The sequence below is a fragment of the Rhipicephalus sanguineus genome, chromosome 7 (assembly GCF_013339695.2).
Source record: "Rhipicephalus sanguineus isolate Rsan-2018 chromosome 7, BIME_Rsan_1.4, whole genome shotgun sequence".
Lineage (NCBI taxonomy): Eukaryota > Metazoa > Arthropoda > Arachnida > Ixodida > Ixodidae > Rhipicephalus > Rhipicephalus sanguineus.
In genome coordinates this window covers 61,862,225-61,885,297 of record NC_051182.1, presented here as the reverse complement: position 1 = coordinate 61,885,297, position 23,073 = coordinate 61,862,225, and the positions used below count along the sequence as shown (strand labels likewise).

General features: G+C 45.9%; 1 protein-coding gene across 1 annotated transcript in view; it reads left to right on the top strand.

Annotated features, from left to right (window-relative positions):
• LOC125759113 (gastrula zinc finger protein XlCGF8.2DB-like) overlaps positions 1-23,073 on the top strand; it is a 52,749-nt gene that overhangs the window by 7,354 nt on the left and 22,322 nt on the right. The gene's annotated exons all lie outside the window — the stretch shown is intronic.

Genomic DNA, 23,073 nt, shown 5'->3' with positions numbered 1-23,073 from the left:
TACAAAATCATTTAGATATCTTGCACGCAAGCTTACGTGCGCCATCTGTAAAATCGGCGTCGTGGAGTGCGTCCCTATGTGTCCACGCAAAGCAATGCCATCTATAGCACTGTTAGCCAGGTCCGACTTAAAACAATGTATTTAACCGGGAGAATAGGTCAAGTTTTCGACGCTTATAAATGAGTCGCTGTAAGTGGCCTAATCCTACGCAGCCCAACATTAAGCGGCCTATTTTATAAGGCGTTTGTATATGCGGATTATGCATATAAAGGCCAAAACTATGCGTCCCATGCACGTGCGGCTCTTCTATATTCGGCCTATTGTCAAGAAGTAGTTTTTCTTGCTTTGCAAGGCCGCTTACAATGGGCCGCATACCGACAATCTCGTTTTGCGGGACACTAGATCAAATTTGTCCGGCCTATTTGGCGGTGCATTTCGCAATCTTTTTAATGAAAAAGAAATTATTATACTCTTTTTTTATTTGGATTTGCTTGCTTTTTTTTCTTTTGCTTGTTTTTAGCCTTTTACCTCATGAGCATGCATATACACCTCAGAGTCAGAATTTTTATTATTAAAAGTTGAGTGAAGTTACGGGCATTTGGTATACAGGAGGAGGTCCCATAGTCAAGAAACTGCATTGGGATCTCCTGGCAATAAACACATCTTAGTAGCAACAGTAGTGAGCGCAGTCATTTAAGCAAAACATAAAATTCACAGAAAAATAATACAAGTGATTACATAAAATAATATGCTTTTAACATACCACAGCAAAATAAAAATGATAGGAGAGGAGAAAAAAAATACAACAGACAGATAATCTATATCCAAAATACACTGAACAACAAAGCACACATACCTTAAATGAAAGAAACAGTTACTCTTCTCGAAACAGTTACTCATCACTAGGACACTGGACAGAGAGGCATGAGTCAAAACACATCAACAATGGGGATTTGAACCCAGGCCAACCGCATGTCAAGCAGACATTGTAACCAGTATTGGCATCGAGGAGTTACGGAGTCGCCGTCTATCGGACGCGCCTCGATTGCGTGCTAGGCAGGATACCGCCGGCGCGCTCCCCATAGGTTTTGCTGTCGGCGCTCTACAAAAACACCTCGCGGAAGCCCTCCAGGGCATTTCTGTAAGTACTTTCGAAAGGAACTGTGTTCTTTACTGTCAAAATAATCATTTTCGACGAACTGAAAGCACAAGATATTCTACAGTCGCTGTCTCTTTGCAGAAAACCGAGCACCCGCTTCACGCTGTCACCGCGTTGGAGACCCCTGAACCGGCTTCTTGCGTGAAAGGTAGTCACTCGCTGAGTGCAAACTATGTGAAATATCTCGTTAGAGTAGACTGCCTGTATAACCAAGCGGAGCATAACAGAAAGAAGCCTCAAGCCAGCGATCGCACGGGTTCGCGACGACTGACGGTGCCTCTGCATGTATGAGCGTCTGCATGTATGTTCGTGCTGATGGTTTCGCTTTTGCTACGAGCGCGTTTTGGCACCGCGCTGTGAACTTTAGGCCGCAAAATATGAGAATTTGTGAGTAAACAAACAACTAGTGTTCCGCGGACGCTATCAGAGCAGTTCAAAAACAATTTCTTACAACTGCGGCTTCGGTGCGCATGGCAACTTTGTGATCTGCCGTCCCGACTTCAGTGTGTTTTTTTTCTTTTTCGGTCTAAATTCGGGTACGTTTCAATGTCATTTGACAAGTTGTCTCGCACTGCGTATTGATCGGTCTTCTCAGCGGGCAAATGCCGCTGCTTCTGTTTCTTTATTCAGCGCATTCGTTTCGTTTGGTGCTCACACAAAGCGTGAGCAAATGCGACGCCTTTTTTAATGCTCCTTAATTATCGTTCCGTTTGCATTCCAGTGAACTTGCCTATCTCTGTCATCAACAAATTCATAGACCAAACCTTCACCACTTCGAGATTGCCGGTGGAAGGAGTAGTCTACGAGACCGAGCATGTAGTAGCATGCGACGCCAAGGAAAAGAAAGAAAATACATTAACGTTTGCCGGACTTGTTCTGCAAACGTCGGCTGTGAACTAGGACCCACATGAACTTGAAATAGCGGTGAATAAAATAGAAGGTATTGCAGCAACCAGCAGCCGCAAAACAGGATAGTAATTATTTGGCGTGTACCCCAGCAATTTTGGCAGCAGTGTCGTGTCTAACGCCAACAGGGTGGCATCTTTCCCACTTAAATAAATGAGGCTCCAAGAAAATACATGGGGTTGGCCGGTGGGCCGATCACGGAGGCAATGCAAAATTTATGTAGCTTATGAAGCAATGCATGCCTCATCAAATGGGAAGGTTGCCCGTCGGCGCCCCGCGTCGACGGCGTCAACACGAGTGATGCAAAAAATAATCGTCACGTGATGGTGTCACCTATGACGTCATCATGACGTCACAGATCGCCAAAATATGTAGCGTCATAATGACGTCACATAATATGACGTCACATGACGTTTTCACACGTCATGGTCGCTTTGCATTGCCTCCGTGATCGGTCACGGAGGCAGTGCAAAACAGCGTTAGGTGCAGAACGCTTTTGGAGGAGGGCGCGGGAGAATCAGTACATCGACTGACAAGAAAAAGATGGCTTTCGCCTTCTAGTCATCTTTAACGAATGCATAAGGGACCCTGTGCGTTGTTTAATTCAATGTATCTAAACAATGACCTGAGCATCTGCAGCCGATTTTGTGGACGCTGAGCACGGGGCCGACGATCAAGAGGTCGCGTTGGAGGGATCTGAGATGGCATCGCACGTGGGTAGAAGGTAGCACTTTTAGCATCCTGTGGCAGATAAGCATCATTTGCCGGCGGGAAGCGCGCGCGAGCCATCGTCTCAGTGCACGCTGCCTGCTACTCACCGAACATCGCAGGCCCGACGCAGTAACAAAGGTCTTCGTCGCGGAAGTGCTTGTTGCACACAAGACTCGTAGCGGATGGCTACTTGCCGGTTCTTAGCTTTACAACCCATGCTTCACGCTGTTTCTTGTCCCGCGGTTACCAGTCCCGCGGTTACCTTCGGAGGCAGCCACTCTATTACAATGGTTTCAATTGAGTAGAAAATGAGAGAAAACTTCCGAATTTGAACAGACCGCAGCGCATGTGGGACTTGAAACTCGTTTTCAAAGAAGGCGGCAGTGCGCCACAAGCAGCCGACGCGGCCGCTGAGACCACGTGATCCTGCCAAGCACGTCACGCCGACGGTGGCGCCGGCGTTTCCAGTGGTGGGCCTCGAGGCCAATACTGTTCTTTCCTTCTAGAAACAGTGGTTATTTTCTGTGAAGTGAGGGTGACTGTTTTTCGAATATCGTTAGTGCGAGTTTTTCAGGCACGCGGCAAGCAAAAAAAAAACACCTTAGGATGCGTCCGTGGAATTCCAAAATCGCAACGGACCTTTCTAGAAAAAAGATGCAACCACTCCGGCATAGGGGTGGCCGGCAAGCCGGAGAGCTGATCGCCGCAGTTTCGGCTTTTCGTCTTAGCCACTCTTGGAACCCTGTCTGAAGCTTTCGTTATAAAGCACGTAGAAGGGGCATGGCTTCGCGTTCGGGATGTCACCCCTCGGTCAGATGACGATGAACGCGCTATGCCGCTTCCCAAACGTTTACACTCTTGCTCCCCGGGCTGAGAATTTTTTGCTTTTCTCCCATGTCCTCTCGTTTCTTATGCTTTAAAGGCCCGCCGCGCTTTTCTAGCCTTTCTGAAGCGATGCTTGTTCTAACAATTGCAGTGACGCCGTCGTGCACGAAAACATGAAACTCCGTTTCATGAAAAAAGATCGCTGAACGAAGACTGCTGAAAGGTCACGCAACGAATCTAAGAAATGCTGAGCGACCGGATGCGGCGCACATTTGTGATTTAATTTCTTGTATTATGTTTATAATTTTCGAACGTTCAACTTGAATGAAGACATTTTGTTACGTTGCGTAGCGTCTATTTTAGATGACGTCGCCGTTCACTAACGCACACACTTTCGCGAACGAATATACACTTTCATGGTCTTGCCTTGTGATCTCTGTAGTATAGTACGCGGTCAAAGGCTTGCTATCGTAACGCGACACAGCCTACTTGAAAACGTGTGACCAATGCAGGGACGGTGTTGCATCGTGTGTCTGTGTAGCGTGATTTTTAACGAGTAGCGACCTAGCATGGTCTAGCTACGGGAACGATCGCTTCCAGCAGCGCCTTCTGCCGTGCGCTGTACCCGCGCTCTACACTTGGTGACAGCCGAGAATGCATTGCCTGACGCGCGTTATGCAATGCAGATATACACAGTTCGTCTGGGTACCGTGGCGTTGCAGTTCCCATTATTATCATGGGCACAGCTGCGAACGTAAACTGGTGTTCTAGGATACATATGATGAGCGTATTGTACATTGTGCGCGCTGATAGTGCCATTGTTTAAGTTGGCTTTCTGACAGTGCGTATTCAGCGCTCACAGACGAATCACTGAGCCATAGAAAGCTTCGCTTAAAAGCCCGCCGCCGGCGAGCGTACAGACGTGCGGCCCTCAAAGCGTGCGCCGGTCACATGCGTATTTTATGCGCCGTTTAACAGCGCACGTGTTTATCAAATCATTCATTGTCCGGCGAACGAAAAACTCGGTCGGGTATGCTCCAGAGAAAATTGAGAAACCCCGCTACCGAGTAAAAACGAAATCAGATTTTTTCGCGAGGACGAACTCCGTCGGGCGTGAGAAAAGCTATCGTCATCATGAACGCTGTAACTCGGCCGGCACTCCCTCTTCGTCTTCCTCCTCACCTTCTTCTTGGCTCTCAGAACGAGTTCGCGAATTTGCCCGGCGTGGGATGCAATAACATGGATGGGCAAGAACGAGTACGAACCGAGAAGAAGAAACAGAGAAAGACAGAAATAAAGACGTAATATTATACAAAGACATAAAAAGAAATAGAGAGAGGCAGAAATGGAAAAAGAAAGAAAAATAAAGAGAAATAAGAAAGGCCGCCCATCTCCGCTCTCCTTCCAGGCTTGGCACCACTAGGGCGAAACTGCTTTAATTTTTCAAATAATTCATGATATCCCGATGGTGGACTTGTAGGCAATCAGCCGTTTCTGATGGCAATCTGATCTTTTAACGGCGAAACCGTTTAGCAAGTCGTTCCTTGTCCGGCGAACCAAAATATCGTCATCACAAACGGGTATCTGCCACAGGAATTGGGTAAATCCCACTACTCATCACTGGTCCGTTGTTATAAATGAAGAAGGCAACAGTTAGCCCATCAAATGGCTACGAACCGACGGCGGACGGACTACGATGGAAGGCTTACGCCATCGACGACGTCCCGTAGATCTACGAGAGGCGCGAACGCTTGTTTTCAGCGCGAGGTTCTGTCTCTGCAGTTTGGACATCCGTGTCGTGCCTGTGACTGCCTGTGGTTTAACTCGAACGTCTTTGCGCTGAGAATCAACGTATAAACATGTAATCACTAAGGTAAAACGTAGCATCGACCTAGAAGCAACCTAGAAACAACCTGCATTACCTAGCTTAGGCCTAGAAACAACCTAGATTCAACCAGGTTGGTCTTCATAGTTGTCCAGTTTCGCTGTTTAAAACCTTGCGCGGCTTAGTGCAAGCTTCGCCAATTTCTTTTTATCGAGGCGGCTAGTCATTTCATGTAGCCACATTTTAATTGTTGCCTGGGTTCGAACATATCAGCATTGTTATTGCCTGTAGCAAGTGGAGTGTTGCGCTGCTACGTACGGAGATGAGTGTCTAATTCCCGGCATGAAGGGAGGAAGTATATGGTGGTCGCGCTTCAAACGCACTTGCAACTAAAATAAACTCTTGTATCTAGGCCTAGCACATTATTGCTATGGACAGCCATCAAAACAAATAAGTTGGAGAAGACGACGATGATTTGGAGACTGTTTTTTTGCGACTGCCTTAGAGTGAAGGAATAATCTCCTGTTAGTATACTTCTGTTATTTGCTGCTGCCTTAGGGTGAAGTGCCCGAGTACTCTTCTGTTAATACACTTGTCTACAGCCTCTTGTCTGTGTCTCTTCGCGTAGCAATACCAAGGAAACGTTCGTAAACGAGTCCTTGGTCATATGGGGGTTAGTAAGGGATTGCCACAACTTGCAACGCTTTAGCGAAAGCGCATATCCCCATCAGTCGAGTGCTTCTACTCCTGCCAAAATATTTGTTGTTGCCCGCTGCAGTCGTTTTTTGTAAAATTCAAAGCATGAATGGCGCAGGATAGAGCTGATGTCATGAGGCTATATACATGGAGCGCGTCAATGACTTGGCTGTCATGGGGCAAACTGCTGGACAGCCTAACGAAGGGAGATTCTACTCTATTTTTCCTCATGTGGCTCACTTTTGTTTAACACAGACAAGATAAAAACGTTTCAAGACATACATTTTCTATAATCTTTTTTTAGTTTAATAGGATAGTGAACCGAACTATGTAACAACAGAAAACATCGAAATTATATAGGAATACGTGGTTGTTCCGATAAACAGTTTATTTCACATACTTTTTAACCTTGGCTGTATTTCTGAAGGATTCTGAGCCCGCGGCGGCTGCACGCCAGCGCGCGGAGCTGCGAATCCTCGCCTGTGACGTCAAGCGTCCACACAACTGAAGCAGGTTGCGTGTTTACCTGTCCCGCTGCTTCACTTTCTGCAACTCTCCTTTACATCCCACTTTCCACACGGCACTGAGATGCCTCACCTGGGAGCATTGTTTGCTGCGGGTGCTGTTCTTACTGGTTCTAGGAACCGTAGTTGGAGCGGAGCGGGTTGAGGGACGCGGCCGACGGCTGGCATGGTTGGCACACCCGTTTCGGTGGAAGTTAAACGTCTACCCCTCTCGTTCATGGCGCTGCCGAGAGATGCGTCACTTTCTGAAAAACGCAATAAATTCATTGTTTTCATCCAGTTTGCGCCTGAATACAGGCTCTGTCAACCAATAGCAGCACCCAAGCTTTCAAATGGGCTGGAAATCTTGGCGGTAAAAGTTTTGTTCAGTATCGCTTCAAGTCAAGGCATACTGATGTCAAGCTATGATAGGTTATTTATGTACAATTTTATTACAGCCATCCAGCCATGGCCAAAGCCAGAAAACAGACGTCTCAACAGGCCTCCAGTCCTGTTAAAAGCTCTCAAAGAACAATCTGCGAGAATCGGAGGCAAGAATCCCCCGCAGCAACAGGAGACAGAGGGTTAGTAATCTATGATTGTCAGACGCTTCTGAAATGCCATAAGATATTTCGTAGTGCTCGTTGTTCAATCCAGGTTATTTTTATTTATAAAAATTGCGGCTTTCTATCGCGCACTTTTTCTTTGTGTTTCAATAAACTTCATATTAGCATCAACAATCAAATTCTTATAATGTACAACATAATACAAATTGAATAAGTTCCGAGATCATTATATGGCTACTTGTTTTTTTTTTTTACGAGAGCAATAACTTTATGAGCTAACCTTCACCGGCCGTTGCGGAAGTGTGTCGAACTGTGCACAGTCCGAAAACCGTGTTTGATCCGGAGTTTTATCCGGAACCAGAGACAAACCAATATTCTCAGAACGTTCCGGAATCCGAACTCATCCTGACCCCAAAAAAAGATATTAATGGTAACTGGATCAGCCTGAAAATTTTTTCAAACATATACAGCGAGAAGAGGACGACGACATATAGCACGAGTCTTCGTCGGCTTCTCCCACTGGCAAATCATGACGCCTAACGAGTGCAGTATTCTACGTGAATGGCAATGCACTGAAAATATGGGGTAAAATATTCGCGGATAAGTACGCCTAGACGTTTCCACTTCTGAACTAAGCCGTACCACAGGCTTTTCGCATCCGAAACATTGTTCGAAGAGGCTTCGCATGATCTCAGGGCTCCCAATATCTCTCTACTATCTGAGTGTTCACCCTACACTGAGATAACCGTACTGTATGCGAACGTTTGTTTAGGTAATCGTAGCATATTAGCGACTGCGCAAAGACAGAATAATTATTATTAATAATATTAAAAACTGACGATTGACGTTCTTGTCTCCCAAGCACTTCCGGTCGAGCAATTGCTTCCGGTTACCAGAAAATTCAAAAAGTCTTCTAAAATTTAAACTGGTATAAAATCGATGCTTCTTGTTCAAGTTAATTATATCGAATACATCCGATATTCTAGCGTTAGTTTACATAATATAAAAGCCATTTAACTATCAGGATAACTAGTTAAAATATAAGTGATTGAGTTCCTTGAAAGAGAGACGCTTTTCAAAATGAGCATGCCACATTACAATGAATATTGCTTGTGTTTACGAATTAACAGCCTAATGAGGAAAAATTCAGTTCTATTTTTGCTCATTCGGTTCATTTTTGATCCATAACAGCTGCGATGCAAAGTGTGTCGAAGCACAATTTTGCGATAGTCGCTCTTTCTTTAATACGCGTGCTATTTTCAGTCCTCCTACGTGATTTCTCTACGATGTTCCACACATGAATTTTGTACTACTACCTGCAGGAATCCAGCTGTGACCAAAGCCAAAAGACAGACTTGCCAACCAGCCGAATCCGGCTCCGACCAAGGTTCTCGAGGAACAGGTGGCATGAATAGAAGGCAAGGCTCGGCCGCATTGATAGCGAACAAAGAGTTAGTAATCTGCTTGCATCATGCGTTACTGAAATGTTCTGTGAAGTTTAGTGTGTGCGTCATTGAACCCCGATTCTGTTTTAAATGCGAAGTACTTCATAGCACACTTCCGTGACTTATCTATCTATCTATCTATCTATCTATCTATCTATCTATCTATCTATCTATCTATCTATCTATCTATCTATCTATCTATTCGCCTACGACCTTGTGCTCTCCTAGCCGCTTCGTTTTATTTCTAGATATCGTTGTTCTCTTCCAGATATTTTTTTCATTGTTCTACGTTCTCGCGCTCCTATGCATTACGTTAGCAAAAAAGTTGTACTTTAATAATTTCACAACACTGACTAACAAAAATGCTTGAGTAAAAATTGGTGATTTATTGAATTATTTAAATACTCTCAATATCAAAGCACCAACTTTTCCCGGCAGGTTATCACAAGGAGTGTATCGCTCGGTCTTGGTGCGTATGTTGCACCTCTTAAGTGTAATATCCGGGGACTTCTTTCTGCACCGGAACGAAAACTAATGTCAGTTTTGACGGTCTTCGGCGACGCTTCAGACGTGGACATATTGTATACATCCCCAAGCTGACCTGTTTCTTCCATATCCTGTTTCCGTATCCTGTTCCTTCCATATAACCTCGGGTAAGGGGCTCGTCTTCGCTAATTTGACGAAGTGATCCCTTTACACGATGTCGGGCAGCTGTGTGTCCTTTAGAGTAGTGTTGTAAAACGTGCCGTTGTCTTCATATATCCGTGATTGCACACAACCATCAGAAAAGCGAACACTGTTTGTACAACACTGAATTCAAGCGTATTGCACAATCGGTGACTCGTCTTATCTATCGCTGCCAGTAGGACTTATGCTGCGTTGCCCAACACAATCCTGCATAGAGTCATCTTATAAAAAGTCAGTTTCGCCACAGGGGCGAAGCAATGAATGCGATAGCGAAAAATGGGAATGTCACACGAAGAACGACAAGTAGCTCGATACTTGCAGCACGCCTCTGAATCACAAAAATACGCACAAGAAATGCGCAGGTATACACAGGACAAGCGTGAAACAACAACTGTCACAGTTGTTACGCCTTCATGCTTGAGCAACGCGCTCCAAGTGTTTGTTTTTGTTTTAAAGTGCAGCGTATGAAGTGACCCCTCTGCGTGTCCTGCCGTAGGGGGCGTCTGACGCAGTGTGTCCGGTGTTCTCTTTTTTTGTTCGTTCCACATCACGAGGGAGTACAGAATGGGGCCACTTTTTCATTTATTTTTTATTTTTATTTATTTGGAACATTACCCGCAGCGCCATTTAGGCATTATTGCGGGGGGCACAGTCCTTCATAGAATGAATCCGCAGTCTTGCGGTCAACCAATGCGGCTGGTAACATGTTCCATTCGGCAATCGCTTGTGGGAAAAATGAATGTTTAAACAGATCAGTTCTGGGGGTGTATGACCGTACTTTAAATTTGTGGTCATGACGAGAGGACTGATAATGGGCTGGCTTTAAGTAATCTGAAGGATTGATCCCTGTTTTCTTGTTATAAATTGAGTAAAATATTTTTAATCTCAGATTACGTCTTCGGTTTTGTAAAGATTGCCAATTAAGATCTCTCTTCATATCTCGTGAGCTTTCAGTTCGGTCATATTTACCCAGAACAAACCTTGCTGCGAGGGACTGAATGCGCTCAAGTGCATGAATGTGTACTTTTTGAAACGGATCCCACACAGGACAGGCGTATTCCAGTATAGGCCTAACATAGGCATGGTATGCAGCCTGTTTAACTTCTGTGGTTACATGTTTAAGATTTCTTTGTAAAAAACCAAGGGCTTTTCCAGCTCTGCTGACCACAGTGGCAGCTTCCAAATTTTTGGCAGTTTCCAAATTTAAAGAAAGTGTAGGAGCTTTGCGGTGATAGAAAACACGCTCAAGCTCCTCCAAGGTATGCGTACCACCAGCGGTAAATGATGCATATCAATAGCTCGTTGTTATTTCGCCGGCGCGTGCATGGCGCGTGGTTGAGTTGCCTGAGGCAGCCCACTGGGGAGCGAGGTGTCGCTGGTTTAAATCCGCTGTCAGAAGCTTCGGAATCTTGAGGGGCGAAGCTCCTTAGGGTGTCGGCTTGCACCGTCGTCTGCTGTCGGGACAGTTCATTTGCTTGAGCGCAAGAGAGGGCGCCATGGGCTCTGTGCTCACCGTGTGGCGAGAGAGAGAGAACAAACGGCGCACGTTCACTATGGAAACTCTCTTTCTGCTATGAACGCTGAAATATCATCTCGCAGGGAACGAGAATGGGCCCTCGCCCGCGAGAGACAACGCCGACGCAGGCAGCGTCTGCTAGCAAGTTTCATGATTGAAAAAAACCGACTGCTCTCGCTGCACAACCGTTCACCGGCCACCACCTATATATAGGCACTGGATCTTGACCTGCAATGCAGTGCCGGTGGGAGATTTCTCTTGTGCGTAGTTGAACAATAAAGATTCGCAACGTGCAGGTTAACGAAAAGCGAAATGCGGGTCTTTGTGTACATTCTTTCTTCTGTCTCTCATTGCCCATTAGCAGTGATTTTGCTTTTGGAAACACCGGTGAACACTGCATGCTTCGCCCCTCCCTATTTGTTTTCCTGCGCTTTATTTTTCTTTCTGCCTATTCAATATATATACATGTCCGAGATATGACGGCGACAGCAAAAATCTGCCGAGAGTGTCATATAATTGCTTTCCCGATAATAAATTCTGCGGTTTTTACGTGCCAAAGCGAAAAATTGATAGTGAGAAACTCCGTACTGGAGGGCTCAGGAAATTTTGAGTCTGGTGTGCTTTACCGTGCACTGACATAGCCCAATACACGAGACTAGCATTTCGCAGAGCCATCTTGTGTGCCATCCATAGTGTTCGATATCGTAATTGCAGGGTTTTGCAGCGCGCGAACATAGGAAAAAGGACAGAGTGGACAGAAAGAGCGCTGACTTCCAACTGACTTTATTTTGGGATCAGTTAACCCGCGAGATCATCGAAGCAGAAATAATTCACTCACTAGGTAAAAACTGCGTAAGCTCCCCATCAGTTTCATTATCACAGTTAGAACGTGAATACTTGGCCGGGCGTTAAGGCAATGGTGGATCCGTTCCACGTGCTTCGATTACAGTGGCTTTGATTAGGCTGTATGTTTGTTTTTTTATCTTCCTTTTCCTCGCATATATTTTGCCACTTTGCAAAATAAAGTCAGTTGGAAGTCAGCGCTCTTTCTGTCCACTCTGTCCTTTTTCCTATGTTCGCGCAGTGCAAAACCCTGCAATTATGAACACTAACCAACTAGCCCAGGTCTCTACACTTATAAGCTACGTTCGATATCGCTTCTGAATCTTTTAACAATCACTCAAAATGTGCATGTTACAGAACGTCGTTATATCATATGACATGGTTGAATTGCGTTCTTTTTTCTGTTTCGGTATGCCCACTCTAAGGTACGGCTCCTATGCGACTGTATGCGTTAATTTTGAGGGTGACCAGTCTAGCAGCAGAGCACATCTCTTCCCGCCGGCCCTTTACAACCTCTAGTGTGCCCGTCCGCTCCCTTCGAGTTCGTGGGCATAGACTTTTTCGAATTTTTCACAGAGCCCCGGTGTGCGAACAGGTGTCCAGAGGAGCACTTCGTGGCCTGGGTGGAAAGACACAACTCTACGTGACACATCACAACGAACTTTCCTCTTGGCCTGAATGGCAGAGGTGTTGGCGCGGGCAATTTCACGGCAGCGGGCGACGCGGGCAGCGAACTCTTCTGGAAGGGACGCTGATGGGACAGAGAGCGCGCAGAAGAAGCTGGTGTCCAGAACAAAAGACGGTGCACGGCCATACAGGAGGAAGAACTGGCTGTAGCTTGTAGTGCGTTGTACGGCCGTATTGTAGGCAAACGTGAGGAAAGGCAGTATTGTGTACCAGTTCTTGTGATCGGGCTGAACATACAAGATATCATGTCGGACAAAGTTCGGTGAAAACGCTCGATGAGACCATTTGTCTGCGGGTGATATGCCGAGGTGGTCTTATGGATGGTGTCAGAGGCCTGTAGGACTTCAGCGAGGACATGAGAAAGAAACGTCTTGCCACGGTCACTAAGGAGAACTCGAGGGGCGCCGTGGCGTAAGATAATGGCAAGCAGGCCAAAGTCGGCGACTTCGGAGGCAGCACCAGAAGGAAGAGCTGCCGTCTCAGCGTAGCGAGTTAAGTGATCTACGGCAGTAACGATCCAGCGATGACCGGCGGGTGTAAGCGGAAGAGGTCCGTATAAGTCTATGCCCACGAACTCGAAGGGAGCGGACGGGCACACTAGAGGTTGTAAAGGGCCGGCGGGAAGAGATGTGCTCTGCTGCTAGACTGGTCACCCTCAAAATTAACGCATACAGTCGCATAGGAGCCGTACCTTAGAGTGGGCATACCGAAACAGAAAAAAGAACGCAATTCAACCATGTCATATGATATAACGACGTTCTGTAACATGCACATTTTGAGTGATTGTTAAAAGATTCAGAAGCGATATCGAACGTAGCTTATAAGTGTAGAGACCTGGGCTAGTTGGTTAGTGTTCATAATTGCAGGGTTTTGCACTGCGCGAACATAGGAAAAAGGACAGAGTGGACAGAAAGAGCGCTGACTTCCAACTGACTTTATTTTGCAAAGTGGCAAAATATATGCGAGGAAAAGGAAGATAAAAAAACAAACATACAGCCTAATCAAAGCCACTGTAATCGAAGCACGTGGAACGGATCCACCATTGCCTTAACGCCCGGCCAAGTATTCACGTCTAACTGTGATAATGAAACTGATGGGGAGCTTACGCAGTTTTTACCTAGTGAGTGAATTATTTCTGCTTCGATGATCTCGCGGGTTAACTGATCCCAAAATAAAGTCAGTTGGAAGTCAGCGCTCTTTCTGTCCACTCTGTCCTTTTTCCTATGTTCGCGCGCTGCAAAAACCCTGCAATTACGATATCGAACACTATGGATGGCACACAAGATGGCTCTGCGAAATGCTAGTCTCGTGTATTGGGCTATGTCAGTGCACGGTAAAGCACACCAGACTCAAAATTTCCTGAGCCCTCCAGTACGGAGTTTCTCACTATCAATTTTTCGCTTTGGCACGTAAAAACCGCAGAATTTATTATCGGGAAAGCAATTATATGACACTCTCGGCAGATTTTTGCTGTCGCCGTCATATCTCGGACATGTATATATATTGAATAGGCAGAAAGAAAAATAAAGCGCAGGAAAACAAATAGGGAGGGGCGAAGCATGCAGTGTTCACCGGTGTTTCCAAAAGCAAAATCACTGCTAATGGGCAATGAGAGACAGAAGAAAGAATGTACACAAAGACCCGCATTTCGCTTTTCGTTAACCTGCACGTTGCGAATCTTTATTGTTCAACTACGCACAAGAGAAATCTCCCACCGGCACTGCATTGCAGGTCAAGATCCAGTGCCTATATATAGGTGGTGGCCGGTGAACGGTTGTGCAGCGAGAGCAGTCGGTTTTTTTCAATCATGAAACTTGCTAGCAGACGCTGCCTGCGTCGGCGTTGTCTCTCGCGGGCGAGGGCCCATTCTCGTTCCCTGCGAGATGATATTTCAGCGTCATAGCAGAAAGAGAGTTTCCATAGTGAACGTGCGCCGTTTGTTCTCTCTCTCTCGCCACACGGTGAGCACAGAGCCCATGGCGCCCTCTCTTGCGCTCAAGCAAATGAACTGTCCCGACAGCAGACGACGGTGCAAGCCGACACCCTAAGGAGCTTCGCCCCTCAAGATTCCGAAGCTTCTGACAGCGGATTTAAACCAGCGACACCTCGCTCCCCAGTGGGCTGCCTCAGGCAACTCAACCACGCGCCATGCACGCGCCGGCGAAATAACAACGAGCTATTGATATGCATCATTTACCGCTGGTGGTACGATACCTTGGAGGAGCTTGAGCGTGTTTTCTATCACCGCAAAGCTCCTACACTTTCTTTAAATTTGGAAACTGCCAAAAATTTGGAAGCTGCCACTGTGGTCAGCAGAGCTGGAAAAGCCCTTGTTTTTTTACAAAGAAATCTTAAACATGTAACCACAGAAGTTAAACAGGCTGCATACCATGCCTATGTTAGGCCTATACTGGAATACGCCTGTCCTGTGTGGGATCCGTTTCAAAAAGTACACATTCATGCACTTGAGCGCATTCAGTCCCTCGCAGCAAGGTTTGTTCTGGGTAAATATGACCGAACTGAAAGCTCACGAGATATGAAGAGAGATCTTAATTGGCAATCTTTACAAAACCGAAGACGTAATCTGAGATTAAAAATATTTTACTCAATTTATAACAAGAAAACAGGGATCAATCCTTCAGATTACTTAAAGCCACCATTATCAGTCCTCTCGTCATGACCACAAATTTAAAGTACGGTCATACACCCCCCAGAACTGATCTGTTTAAACATTCATTTTTCCCACAAGCGATTGCCGAATGGAACATGTTACCAGCCGCATTGGTTGACCGCAAGACTGCGGATTCATTCTATGAAGGACTGTGCCCCCCGCAATAATGCCTAAATGGCGCTGCGGGTAATGTTCCAAATAAATAAAAATAAAAAATAAATGAAAAAGTGGCCCCATTCTGTACTCCCTCGTGATGTGGAACGAACAAAAAAGAGAACACCGGACACACTGCGTCAGACGCCCCCTACGGCAGGACACGCAGAGGGGTCACTTCATACGCTGCACTTTTAAAACAAAAACAAACACTTGGAGCGCGTTTGCTCAAGCATGAAGGCGTAACAACTGTGACAGTTGTTGTTTCACGCTTGTCCTGTGTATACCTGCGCATTTCTTGTGCGTATTTTTGTGATTCAGAGGCGTGGCTGCAAGTATCGAGCTACTTGTCGTTCTTCGTGTGACATTCCCATTTTTCGCTATCGCATTCATTGCTTCGCCCCTGTGGCGAAACTGACTTTTTATAAGATGACTCTATGCAGGATTGTGTTGGGCAACGCAGCATAAGTCCTACTGGCAGCGATAGATAAGACGAGTCACCGATTGTGCAATACGCTTGAATTCAGTGTTGTACAAACAGTGTTCGCTTTCGTGATGGTTGTGTGCAATCACGGATATATGAAGACAACGGCACGTTTTACAACACTACTCTAAAGGACACACAGCTGCCCGACATCGTGTAAAGGGATCCTTCGTCAAATTAGCGAAGACGAGCCCCTTACCCGAGGTTATATGGAAGAAACAGGATACGGAAACAGGATATGGAAGAAACAGGTCAGCTTGGGGATGTATACAATATGTCCACGTCTGAAGCGTCGCCGAAGACCGTCAAAACTGACATTAGTTTTCGTTCCGGTGCAGAAAGAAGTCCCCGGATATTACACTTAAGAGGTGCAACATACGCACCAAGACCGAGCGATACACTCCTTGTGATAACCTGCCGGAAAAGTTGGTGCTTTGATATTGAGAGTATTTAAATAATTCAATAAATCACCAATTTTTACTCAAGCATTTTTTGTTAGGCAGTGTGTGAAATTATTAAAGTACAACTTTTTTGCTAACGTAATGCATAGGAGCGCGAGAACGTAGAACAATGAAAAAATATCTGGAAGAGAACAACGATATCTGGAAATAAAACGAAGCGGCTAGGAGAGCACAAGGTCGTAGGCGAATAGATAGATAGATAGATAGATAGATAGATAGATAGATAGATAGATAGATAGATAGATAGATAGATAGATAGATAGATAGATAGATAGATAGATAGATAGATAGATAGATAGATAGATAGATAGATAAGTCACGGAAGTGTGCTATGAAGTACTTCGCATTTAAAACAGAATCGGGGTTCAATGACGCACACACTAAACTTCACAGAACATTTCAGTAACGCATGATGCAAGCAGATTACTAACTCTTTGTTCGCTATCAATGCGGCCGAGCCTTGCCTTCTATTCATGCCACCTGTTCCTCGAGAACCTTGGTCGGAGCCGGATTCGGCTGGTTGGCAAGTCTGTCTTTTGGCTTTGGTCACAGCTGGATTCCTGCAGGTAGTAGTACAAAATTCATGTGTGGAACATCGTAGAGAAATCACCGTAGGAGGACTGAAAATAGCACGCGTATTAAAGAAAGAGCGACTATCGCAAATTGTGCTTCGACACACTTTGCATCGCAGCTGTTATGGATCAAAAATGAACCGAAATGAGCAAAACTAGAACTGAATTTTTCCCTCATTAGGCTGTAATTCGTACAACACAAGCAATATTCATTGTAATGTGGCATGCTCATTTTGAAAAGCGTCTCTCTTTCAAGGAAACTCAATCACTTATATTTTAACTAGTTATCCTGATAGTTAAATGGCTTTTAGATTATGTAAACTAACGCTAGATATCGGATGTATTCGATATACATTACTTGAACAAGAAGCATCGATTTTATACCAGTTTAAATTTTAGAAGACTTTTTGAATTTTCTGGTAACCGGAAGCAATTGCTCGACCGGAAGTGCTTGGGAGACCAAGAACGCTCAATCGTCAGTTTTTAATATTATTAATAATAATTATTCTGTCTTTGCGCAGTCGCTCATATGCTACGATTACCTAAACAAACGTTCGCATACAGTACGGTATCTCAGGTGTAGGGTGAACACTCAGATAGTAGAGAGATATTGGGAGCCCTGAGATCATGCGAAGCCTCTTCGAACAATGGTTTCGGATGCGAAAAGCCTGTGGTACGGCTTAGTTCAGAAGTGGAATACGTCTAGGCGTACTTATCCGCGAATATTTTACCCCATATTTCAGTGCATTGCCATTCACGTAGAATACTGCACTCGTTAGGCGTCATGATTTGCCAGTGGGAGAAGCCGACGAAGACTCGTGCTATATGTCGTCGTCCTCTTCCTCGCTGTATATGTTTGAAAAAATTTTCAGGCTGATCCCAGTTTACCATTATATCTTTTTTTGGGGTCAGGATGAGTTCGGATTCCGGAACGTTCTGAGAATATTGGTTTGTCTCTGGTTCGGATAAAACTCCGGATCAAACACGGTTTTGGACTGTGCACAGTTCGACACACTTCCGCAACGGCCGGTGAAGGTTAGCTCATAAAGGTATTGCTCTCGTAAAAAAAAAAAAACTAAGTAGCCATATAATGATCTCGGAACTTATTCATTTGTATTCTGTTGTACATTATAAGACTTTGTTGTTGATGCTAATATGAAGTTTATTGAAACACAAAGAAAAAGTGCGCGATAGAAAGCCGCAATTTTTATAAATAAAATAACCTGGATTGAACAACGAGCACTACGAAATATCTTATGGCATTTCAGAAGCGTCTGACAATCATAGATCTAACCCTCTGTCTCCTGTTGCGCGGGGGATTCTTGCCTCGATTCTCGCAGATTGTTCTTTGAGAGCTTTTAACAGGACTGGAGGCCTGTTGAGACGTCTGTTTCATGCTTTGGCCATGGCTGGATGGCTGTAATAAAATTGTACATATAATAACCTATCATAGCTTGACATCAGTATGCCTTCTGACTTGAAGCGATACTGAACAACATTTTTACCGCCAAGATTTCCAGCCCATTTGGAAAGCTTGGGTGCTGCTATTGGTTGACAGATGCCTGTATTCAGGCGCAAACTGGATGAAAACAATGAATTTATTTGCGTTTTCAGAGAAAGTGACGAATCTCTCGGCAGCGCCATGACGAGAGGGGTAGACGTATTAACTTCCACCGAAACGGGTGTGCCAACCATGCCAGCCGTCGGCCGCGTCCCTCAACCCGCTCCGCTCCAACTACGGTTCCTAGAACCAGTAAGAACAGCACCCGCAGCAAACAATGCTCCCAGGTGAGGCATCTCAGTTGCCGTGTGGAAAGTGGGATGTAAAGGAGAGTTGCAGAAAAGTGAAGCAGCGGGACAGGTAAACACGCAACCTGCTTCAGTTGTGTGGACGCTTGACGTCACAGGCGAGGATTCGCAGCTCCGCGCGCTGGCGTGCAGCCCGCCGCGGGCGTCAGAATCCTTCAGAATACAGCCAAGGTTAAAAAGTATGTGAAATAAACTGGTTTATCGGAACAACCACGTATTCCTATATAATTTCGATGTTTTCTGTTGTTACATAGTTCGGTTCACTATCCTATTAAACTAAAAAAAGATTATAGAAAATGTATGTCTTGAAACGTTTTATCTTGTCTGTGTTAAACAAAGTGAGCCACATGAGGAAAATAGAGTAGAATCTCCCTTCGTTAGGCTGTCCAGCAGTTTGCCCCATGACAGCCAAGTCATTGACGCGCTCCATGTATATAGCCTCATGACATCAGCTCTATCCTGCGCCATTCATGCTTTGAATTTTACACAAAAACGACTGCAGCGGGCAACACACAAATATTTTGGCAGGGTAGAAGCACTCGACTGATGGGGATATGCGCTTTCGCTAAAGCGTTGCAAGTTGTGGCAATCCCTTACTAACCCCCATATGACCAAGGACTCGTTTACGAACGTTTCCTTGGTATTGCTACGCGAAGGAGCACAGACAAGAGGCTGTAGACAAGTGTATTACAGAAGAGTACTCGGGCACTTCACCCTAAGGCAGCAGCAAATAACAGAAGTATACTAACAGGATTATTCCTTCACTCTAAGGCAGTCGCAAAAAAACAGTCTCCAAATCATCGTCGTCTTCTCCAACTTATTTGTTTTGATGGCTGTCCATAGCATAATGTGCTAGGCCTAGATACAAGAGTTTATTTTAGTTGCAAGTGCGTTTGAAGCGCGACCACCATATCCTCCCTTCATGCCGGGAATTAGACACTCATCTCCGTACGTAGCAGCGCAACACTCCACTTGCTACAGGCAATAACAATGCTGATATGTCGAACCCAGGCAACAATTAAAATGTGGCTACATGAAATGACTAGCCGCCTCGAAAAAGAAATTGGCGAAGCTTGCACTAAGCCGCGCAAGGCTTTAAACAGCGAAACTGGACAACTATGAAGACCAACCTGGTTGAATCTAGGTTGTTTCTAGGCCTAAGCTAGGTAATGCGGTTGTTTCTAGGTTGCTTCTAGGTCGATGCTACTTTTACCTTAGTGATTACATGTTTATACGTTGATTCCTCAGCGCAAAGACGTTCGAGTTAAACCACAGGCAGTCACAGGCACGACACGGATGTCCAAACTGCAGAGACAGAACCTCGCGCTGAAAACAAGCGTTTCGCGCCTCGTCTAGATCTACGGGACGTCGTCGATGGCGTAAGCCTTCCATCGTAGTCCGATCCGCCGTCGGTTCGTAGCCATTTGATGGGTAACTGTTGCCTTCTTCATTATAACAAGGACCAGTGATGGAGTAGTGGGATTTACCCAATTCCTGTGGCAGATCCCGTTTGTGAGACGATATTGGTTCGCCGGACAAGGAACGACTTGCTAAACGGTGTTCGCGTTAAAGATCAGATTGCCATCAAAAACGGCTGACTTGCCTACAAGTCCACCCTCGGGATATCATGAATTATTTGAAAACTTAAAGCAGTTTCGCCCTATGGTGCAAGCCTGGAAGGAGAGCGCAGATGGGCGGCCTTCTTATTTCTCTTTATTTTTCTTTCTTTTTCCATTTCTGCCTCTCTCTATTTCTTTTTATGTCTTTGTATAATATTACGTCTTTATTTCTGTCTTTCTCTGTTTCTTCTTCTCGGTCGTACTCGTTCTTGCCCATCCATGTTATTGCATCCCACGCCGGGCAAATTCGCGAACTCGTTCTGAGAGCCAAGAAGAAGGTGAGGAGGAAGACGAAGAGGGAGTGCCGGCCGAGTTACAGCGTTCATGATGGACGATAGCTTTTCTCACGCCGACGGAGTTCGTCCTCGCGAAAAAATCTGATTTCGTTTTTACTCGGTAGCGGGGTTTCTCAATTTTCTCTGGAGCATACCCGACCGAGTTTTTCGTTCGCCGGACAATGAATGATTTTGATAAACACGTGCGCTGTTTAACGGCGCATAAAATACGCATGTGACCGGCGCACGCTTTGAGGGCCGCACGTCTGTACGCTCGCCGGCGGCGGGCTTTTAAAGCGAAGCTTTCTATGGCTCAGTGATTCGTCTGTGAGCGCTGAATACGCACTGTCAGAAAGCCAACTTAAACAATGGCACTATCAGCGCGCACAATGTACAATACGCTCATCATATGTATCCTAGAACACCAGTTTACGTTCGCAGCTGGGCCCAATGATAATTAATGGGAACTGCAACGCCACGGTACCCAGACGAACTGTGTATATCTGCCATTGCATAAACGCGCGTCAGGCAATGCATTCTCGGCTGTCACCAAGTGTAGAGCGCGGGTACAGCGCACGGCAGAAGGCGCTGCTGGAAGCGATCGTTCCCGTAGCTAGACCATGCTAGGTCGCTACTCGTTAAAAATCACGCTACACAGGACACACGATGCAACACCGTCCCTGCATTGGTCACACGTTTTCAAGTAGGCTGTGTCGCGTTACGATAGCAAGCCTTTGACCGCGTACTATATACAGAGATCACAAGGCAAGACCATGAAAGTGTATATTCGTTCGCGAAAGTGTGTGCGTTAGTGAACGGCGACGTCATCTAAAATAGACGCTACGCAACGTAACAAAATGTCTTCATTCAAGTTGAACGTTCGAAAATTATAAACATAATACAAGAAATTAAATCACAAATGTGCGCCGCATCCGGTCGCTCAGCATTTCTTAGATTCGTTGCGTGACCTTTCAGCAGTCTTCGTTCAGCGATCTTTTTTCATGAAACGGAGTTTCATGTTTTCGTGCACGACGGCGTCACTGCAATTGTTAGAACAAGCATCGCTTCAAAAAGGCTAGAAAAGCGCGCGGGCCTTTAAAGCATAAGAAACGAGAGGACATGGGAGAAAAGCAAAAATTCTCAGCCCGGGGAGCAAGAGTGTAAACGTTGGGAAGCGGCATAGCGCGTTCATCGTCATCTGACCGAGGGGTGACATCCCGAACGCGAAGCCATGCCCCTTCTACGTGCTTTATAACGAAAGCTTCAGACAGGGTTCCAAGAGTGGCTAAGACGAAAAGCCGAAACTGCGGCGATCAGCTCTCCGGCTTGCCGGCCACCCCTATGCCGGAGTGGTTGCATCTTTTTTCTAGAAAGGTCCGTTGCGATTTTGGAATTCCACGGACGCATCCTAAGGTGTTTTTTTTTTGCTTGCCGCGTGCCTGAAAAACTCGCACTAACGATATTCGAAAAACAGTCACCCTCACTTCACAGAAAATAACCACTGTTTCTAGAAGGAAAGAACAGTATTGGCCTCGAGGCCCACCACTGGAAACGCCGGCGCCACCGTCGGCGTGACGTGCTTGGCAGGATCACGTGGTCTCAGCGGCCGCGTCGGCTGCTTGTGGCGCACTGCCGCCTTCTTTGAAAACGAGTTTCAAGTCCCACATGCGCTGCGGTCTGTTCAAATTCGGAAGTTTTCTCTCATTTTCTACTCAATTGAAACCATTGTAATAGAGTGGCTGCCTCCGAAGGTAACCGCGGGACTGGTAACCGCGGGACAAGAAACAGCGTGAAGCATGGGGTTGTAAAGCTAAGAACCGGCAAGTAGCCATCCGCTACGAGTCTTGTGTGCAACAAGCACTTCCGCGACGAAGACCTTTGTTACTGCGTCGGGCCTGCGATGTTCGGTGAGTAGCAGGCAGCGTGCACTGAGACGATGGCTCGCGCGCGCTTCCCGCCGGCAAATGATGCTTATCTGCCACAGGATGCTAAAAGTGCTACCTTCTACCCACGTGCGATGCCATCTCAGATCCCTCCAACGCGACCTCTTGATCGTCGGCCCCGTGCTCAGCGTCCACAAAATCGGCTGCAGATGCTCAGGTCATTGTTTAGATACATTGAATTAAAAAACGCACAGGGTCCCTTATGCATTCGTTAAAGATGACTAGAAGGCGAAAGCCATCTTTTTCTTGTCAGTCGATGTACTGATTCTCCCGCGCCCTCCTCCAAAAGCGTTCTGCACCTAACGCTGTTTTGCACTGCCTCCGTGACCGATCACGGAGGCAATGCAAAGCGACCATGACGTGTGAAAACGTCATGTGACGTCATATTATGTGACGTCATTATGACGCTACATATTTTGGCGATCTGTGACGTCATGATGACGTCATAGGTGACACCATCACGTGACGATTATTTTTTGCATCACTCGTGTTGACGCCGTCGACGCGGGGCGCCGACGGGCAACCTTCCCATTTGATGAGGCATGCATTGCTTCATAAGCTACATAAATTTTGCATTGCCTCCGTGATCGGCCCACCGGCCAACCCCATGTATTTTCTTGGAGCCTCATTTATTTAAGTGGGAAAGATGCCACCCTGTTGGCGTTAGACACGACACTGCTGCCAAAATTGCTGGGGTACACGCCAAATAATTACTAT